Source organism: Wyeomyia smithii, chromosome 1, assembly GCF_029784165.1.
Source record: "Wyeomyia smithii strain HCP4-BCI-WySm-NY-G18 chromosome 1, ASM2978416v1, whole genome shotgun sequence".
Classification (NCBI taxonomy): Eukaryota; Metazoa; Arthropoda; class Insecta; order Diptera; family Culicidae; genus Wyeomyia; species Wyeomyia smithii.
In genome coordinates this window covers 180003149-180009719 of record NC_073694.1, presented here as the reverse complement: position 1 = coordinate 180009719, position 6571 = coordinate 180003149, and the positions used below count along the sequence as shown (strand labels likewise).

At 39.0% G+C, this 6571-nt stretch overlaps 1 protein-coding gene across 1 annotated transcript in view; it reads left to right on the top strand.

Annotated features, from left to right (window-relative positions):
• Window positions 1-339: 339 nt before the first annotated feature.
• The window catches only part of LOC129726185 (heterogeneous nuclear ribonucleoprotein R), a 118550-nt gene continuing 112318 nt past the window's right edge, over window positions 340-6571 (top strand). The window contains exon 1 of the mRNA XM_055682925.1: window positions 340-2192. The gene's annotated coding sequence lies outside the window, so the exon portion shown is untranslated. The remainder of the gene's footprint in view (window positions 2193-6571) is intronic.

Genomic DNA, 6571 nt, shown 5'->3' with positions numbered 1-6571 from the left:
CAATCGCTTCCAAGATGCAATTGTGCCGCACAACCCCATGCCCCCATCATAACCGCCACCACCCTGATCCGGTTGTACAAGAAACACAGCCTGTGTGCTTGGCGCACTGGGCAGTAGAGAAGCGGGTTTCTGGTGTGTGTTGGTATGTGAAAATGCAGGAACGAGCGAGAAGGGGCTACACATCCTGGCGTCCTTGTCTGACCCCTTTCAGGAAAGGCGAGAAGGAACGTAGCAGACTCATACACACTTGCGCAAGCTAACATAGGAAGAAGCACACCAAAGAACATAGAAAAAAAAACTTGACGACGCGCCGTGGCGAAAAGGGAGACCATCGCTGGGAAATTCTCGCATACACCGGTGCACTAGAGAAGCTAAGCGCGGACGATCAAGAACGTCTCACACAAGTTGCTGACCAACATATCCATTCATCCATCCCTTGCTGCGAGGTACTCGGCCTAACGTCGTTGGTAGTTGGTACACGGTGGCCGTCAGAGCCGTTTGTGCGATTAGTTAGTCCTGGTAGGACACACAGTGGAAAAGAACTAGACTCTAGATTATAGTTTTTTTTTTGGATTTGTGAAATTTCGTTCTGTTGTCCGTCGTCATCGTGTCAGTAGTCAGTACAGCACGGTTAGATTGCTGCCGGCCGTGGAGTGCGGAGAAACTCCTTGTTTTTTTTGTCTACAATTCGTTTCCCGGAGACGAAAATTTGCTTCCTACGGGAGCACAGACTTGCATCCTCATTCGAGTTCAAAATTTCGGTTCGGAAAGGACGGAGAAACACCAGCAGCAGAAGCAGCAGCAGCAGCAGCAACAACAGCAGTAGAAGCGGCAGACTGTGATTTTTTTCTACAATTTCTCCCAAGTGAAATGTGACTACCCATGAAGAGACTGGTGATTTTTTTTCGATGATTTAAAATAATTTAAAAGCCAAACAGAAGCAGGAGAAAAAGTGCTGCCAAGTGAATCGCTTGCAACTGAGAATTTTGTTTTTAATCGTTCGTTTATTCGTTATCTAAGCTAGCCCTAGTGCCCTAGGATAAGTAAGCTAAGGCCAACTAAAAGTGTGTGCGAGCTCTTTGGATAATTCTTCATTTTTCCTCTATTATTTACTCGGTTTAAGCATTTATTCGTAAGGTCCAGACACAACCCACCTTCAGAGAGCACGACTTCTGATTTCGGAGAAAACTGTGTGAAACAATTGTGCAGCTAGTTTGTCAGTGAACAAAAAAAGGGTTGCCGCTCGCCGTTACATAAAAGCTCCGACCGTTGATTATTGGAAAAGTGTTCCACACCCCGAAAGGATTGGTGGAGTGTGGGTATTTTGTAACTCGAGCGAAAAAAAAGCGATTGCAGAAATAAACAAACATCCAAGTGTAGTTTCGAAGTTAAAAAAAAATAAACCAAAGTGTTAGACATAGCAAAAAATAAAAATCAAGTGATAAGTGCCCTTCTACAAAACGGCCGAACCGTGGATGGATCGAAAATCCTAGCATCATTCCCGGATCCGGCATAAAGCAGCTTCAATGTCGTCAAAAGTTGGCAGCAAATTCTCACACATTGCAAAGATTGGCATTGGTTTAAAAACTCAAAAGTCCCACCGGAAGGTGAAATAATTTGCAGCGCGGCTCGCCCAACACAAAACCAGATGTAACAGAATCGGAAAATCGAACGTATTCGTAACGATCACCATTTTGGAGTACACGCCGGAAATCTATCGACGCAGGAGGGAAGGCAAAAATTACCTGAGAAAAACCTCTGGACGGCTGGACGGATCCCCAAAACCAGAATCAAAAAACAAACCAAAATCGAATAATTTCACCTCAGCAAATTGCATCCCGCAACCACACACAGGCCCAGGTACACATACAAACTCACACACGCACACACGCGCGCACACATACAAACACGATCCAGCTGGAAACCCGCAACGAAACGGAGACTTTCACACAACCTTTCGGCAACACAGGAAATTCCGTTGGATTACTTCCCTCCATCAGAGAGCCCCATCATCCTTTTCCCCATCACACAGGAGCAAGATAGTAGGAGAGCGAAAGAGAAAAGTGGAAAATAATCCGGTCTGTGATTAGCGATTAGCGTCCGATCAATCGCGGAACTAGGACGGATCCACCATTCGAGGACGGGAGATAGAGAATAGCGGAAGGCGATCCACCAGTGGATAACTATCGACGGTAAGTTACAATTTTTACTATTCACGCACGGTATACCGTGCGTCTCCACTGTTTTCCCCCCGTTACATTTCTGACTGTGTTACATAATCATTGGACACTATGAAACAGGTTTGCAAACCAATTATTCAAATGGACGCAACCGCTCGTGTTGTAGTTTCAAGTATTCATCCGAGCTCAGGATGCAGCCAAAATGTCATTTCTTCGTTACCACACCAACCCATTGTTTACTTATATTTTATTTTTCGTTACCTTCTAACATAAATGTGTTATCATTTAATATTTTATATTGGCTTGTTTAGCTAATTGTGTAGAAAAATTCAACAGTAAATTGCACAGATTGCAATAGTATCGTTGAATCTTTGCAAGAGTTTGTCTTTTGATTACCTATTATTTATTGTTAAAAGGAAGCATACAGTAAATTCTTTTGTGGTATTCTACCGTTTTTTACCGCCATTGCACAATGGTTGGAAAGTTAATATTTGCGGCCAAAATTATTTTTTGTCGAATTGTTGGTTTTCTTCTGTGGATGATTTTGTCATATGTGAAAAGTGTAGTAGTAACAACAAAAAACAGTAGTAGTGTAATAACAAAAAACACTAAATCTACTTTAATAATTTCACGTTTTCTTAATGGGTTTTTAAATAAATTGCTAGAATATACGAATAACTTCGTTGGAAAGTCATCCAAAAATTCAAAACTTGCAGGTAAAATGTGAAGTCTACAGTCATCACTTTCTATGAAAACGCAAAAAATAAATAAAATGAAAATAAGCGAATTTTTATATTTTAAAATTAGCGTCATTAGTTATCTATCGTCGCTTCAAACCTTAGAGCGAACGCAAGTAAGCTCCAAAAACCTGTCTCGCGCTTGTTTCTATTGCCGTAAATTTTTTTAACGATTTAAAGCAATTTATGCAAGTCATTCGCATTTCACAGTGGAGATAAAAAATAATTCTATAGCATCCTTGCAAATTTCGAAAATTGGCAATTAGCGACGGCTACTGTTTTTCAATTTAAAAACAAGCAAAATCAATCACTCGCTAAATTGAAATGGGCATCACTAATTAGCGGAACAGTGTCCATTCTTAGCAGGTTCTGAAAAAGTACGTGTTTCACTAGAACAACCAGAACTCTACTCTTGTGACTATACATATTTCATGGCATACTATGAGCCGTTTGTACAGCTGTGTTTCATTAAATAATTTTGAGCATGAATAGAGAATCTGGTGCCAAATGTACATCCTAAGCTATTTCCCAATTTTTTTTTTTCAATTAGGCACTAAAACCATGTCGATCACGCACATTACCTGGGCCACTGATGGTTGATACAAAAAAAAAGTAGAGATACTTGAGTTTCCTAATTATATACTATTTTTCAAAGCTTTCTCGAGCGTTTCTAGAAAGAGTTTTTGGATGTAAAATGAACATAGGGAGGGGGTAATAAAAACGTCTTGGGCGAGGAAATTTATTATCTTTTTTACTGATAGTAGAATTTTGTTTCATAACACGTGGCACAGTTATCAAAAGTTTTATTTTCACCATTTGTCAAAAAATCCATACCAATATGTAGAAAGAAACTGGAAAATGGTAAAAGCATAATTTACGGACATTTCGAATTCAACGTTTGGCCGCAGTCAACTGTAGATCAGTCCAGGTTTATCTTTGCCTTTGCTCTTATAAATTGAAAGGGATTGGAATTCGCACATTTATTTCATTACCACCAGTTTACTCGCACAGTACGTATCATTGAAAATAACTTAATATATCAAGAAAATCATTTAAACAATTACCTTACCAATTAACCTTTGATTATTTCTGCTGGTTAGTAGTCTGAGCACAGATATTTGCACAAAAACCATAACAAATATTTGTATTACTCTGAAAAAGACGTTATTTCCTGTACATCACATCACCACCACGAATGTGCACGTGTCTTTTGTTTTTGTTTATTATTTTCGTCATGTAACTGTTTCAGGGCTTAAAAATTGTCTCAAATAGCCACCAAAGTTTCTGAGATAGGGTGCCAATGAATTTTTTTATGATATTTTTCAACGTAATAGTCGAGTATTAGACAGGTGTCCATTTTACCCAAAATTCCCCTATAATTCACTTTTATTTCAGAATGAAGACACAGAGTTTACAGGGCATATGGAAACAACTGACTTGGAAAAACAATACTATTCCAATGGGTAGATTCCTAATCCAAATTAAGTAGACCGGCCCTAACCCTTTTTGACAAAGAACTTACTTGAATGAAGAGAATCGGCAGAATGCAAAATTTCGAATGCGTATAAATTTTGTGACCACTGAAGGGATTTTGGTCATTGATATCTTTTCGGTTAGAGAAAAAATTACTCTAGTTCATTGAATCATGTTTCAAAACATTGTTTTATAGTTGAGTGGTTAATATTCATGACCAATTTGGTGCTAATTCAACCAATCGCGTGCCCGTAATGATAATACAGTATAAGCACAGACGACACACAACGGTGAAATGTTATTTAAGCGAACTCTCAGTGGTAACATCAACTACTTCAAATAAATAATATTGGTGCACTAAGAAGCGCCATTGATGCTGTAATAATAGTGACACCTCGGCAGGTTTTGGTCATTGTAAATTAATTTATTCTCGTTTTCTTGTTAGGCCGTTACTAATTTTATTTTCATTTTATGTCACACCTCCTCCTTAGAAATCTAGAAAATTCAAGGGAAAGTAAAAAAGTTCGATAAGTTTTGTTGATATTATTAGCAACAAACAAATCCAGTGACCGCGAGAGTGTCACCACTCTCGTGGTCGCCAAAAATTAAGCAATATGATAAACAATAATAATAAAGAGTTATTTTTCAGCATTTATATGAGTTACAAACGTCGTAACTTGTATACAAACTTTTATCAAAGATATTCCCTTTTTTCGTCTAGGTGTTTTTTATTTCTCGCCTTCCCCTTGGCTTACTTTGATAACCTTGGACATGAAAAGAATGCGAAATTTGTATCAGCCTTATTTCTAGCAGTATATTTCGTGTTATCTCCATTGTCGAACGATTTTCCCTAGTTGTGCTGTTGCATCAGTCTGGCGGTTTAATCTGTGTAACACATTACCAAATGACTCAATCACAACAATCAACAAATCTCAATTTACCTAATGCAAACTAGCTCGATTCTATTGGATGTACTTTTGGGCCACTTTTCTGTTCGGAATAAATGTAGAACAGCGTAAAATTTCATTATTTACAAAGTAAAATAAATCAACGTGGTTGTGGCCTGATAAGGGCCGATTGTGATTTGTACTTGGCAGCAGTAACGAAACAAATTACTTCGAGCTAGTATATTTCGCAACAGCTTCAGTTTAGCTATAGATTTAGGCCCCCTGGATTGCTTACTTCGGTGCCGTCTTATCAAGATGCTTGTTGACAGCAGCGCGGTCCATCCTCTTTTTTGAATTCCCTCGTTCTATCACCTACACCGCGCCGCCTGGATTTTGCAAGAGTCGACTTCGCAGGTATTTGAGACAATTAGACGTGTTTTTCTTCATACATGTTGCAGTTTTTTTTCGTCATTATATCGTTATTCCGTTCAATCGAATTTGCAAGTTACAATGTTTGGTCGTGGTTACGGAGGCAAAGTCAAGGGAAGGATAAAGTCCCGTTCACCTCGGGCTGGGTTTCGATTCCCGGTAGGTCGAATTCATCCTCTGTTTCGTTAAGGAAATTATGCCTGTTGGTGCTAGAGTATCTGGCGACTGCAATGGAGTACTGTGTCTGTGTTGGAATTGGCGGGGAACGCTGCTAGAGATAATAAAACGAGGAACATCACGCGTCATCTGCAGTTGGCAATCCGCAAAGACGAGGCAATGAACAAGCTTTTGTTCGACGTCACTATTGTCCTGAGAGGGTTTCCGTCGAATATCCAAGCTGTTCTGCTCCCAAAGAAAACGAGAATGGAGGCAACTTAATCAATTCTCAACTTTGTGAGACGTAAAATGTTTTCTATTGAAGCAGTAAAAATGAGTTTATACCTCTTATTAAAATTTAAAGTTTGACACAACATTATCATCGAGCAGGATTTAGTTGGTTTTGACGGTGAAGTGATACTCTACCTACAACTGTGTTCCAGCAATCTTCAACAGTATTTTCGAATGACTTCAGGTAAATTAAACAACGCTTCTGTCTAAGGTTACCAATCATTTAGTAAAACAAAGAGTTGGAAGAAAGTTATTACTGAAATTTACCGCTCCACAACCATCAAATTGATTAACCCTATTCGAGTGTAGTCCCACACCTATTGCAGGAATTATATTGAAATAAGACATCTTACAAACAACCTCTTCAATTTTTTTAATCTCGTAGAGTTGTGTGCAAAACAGAATCGGCTTGAACCAC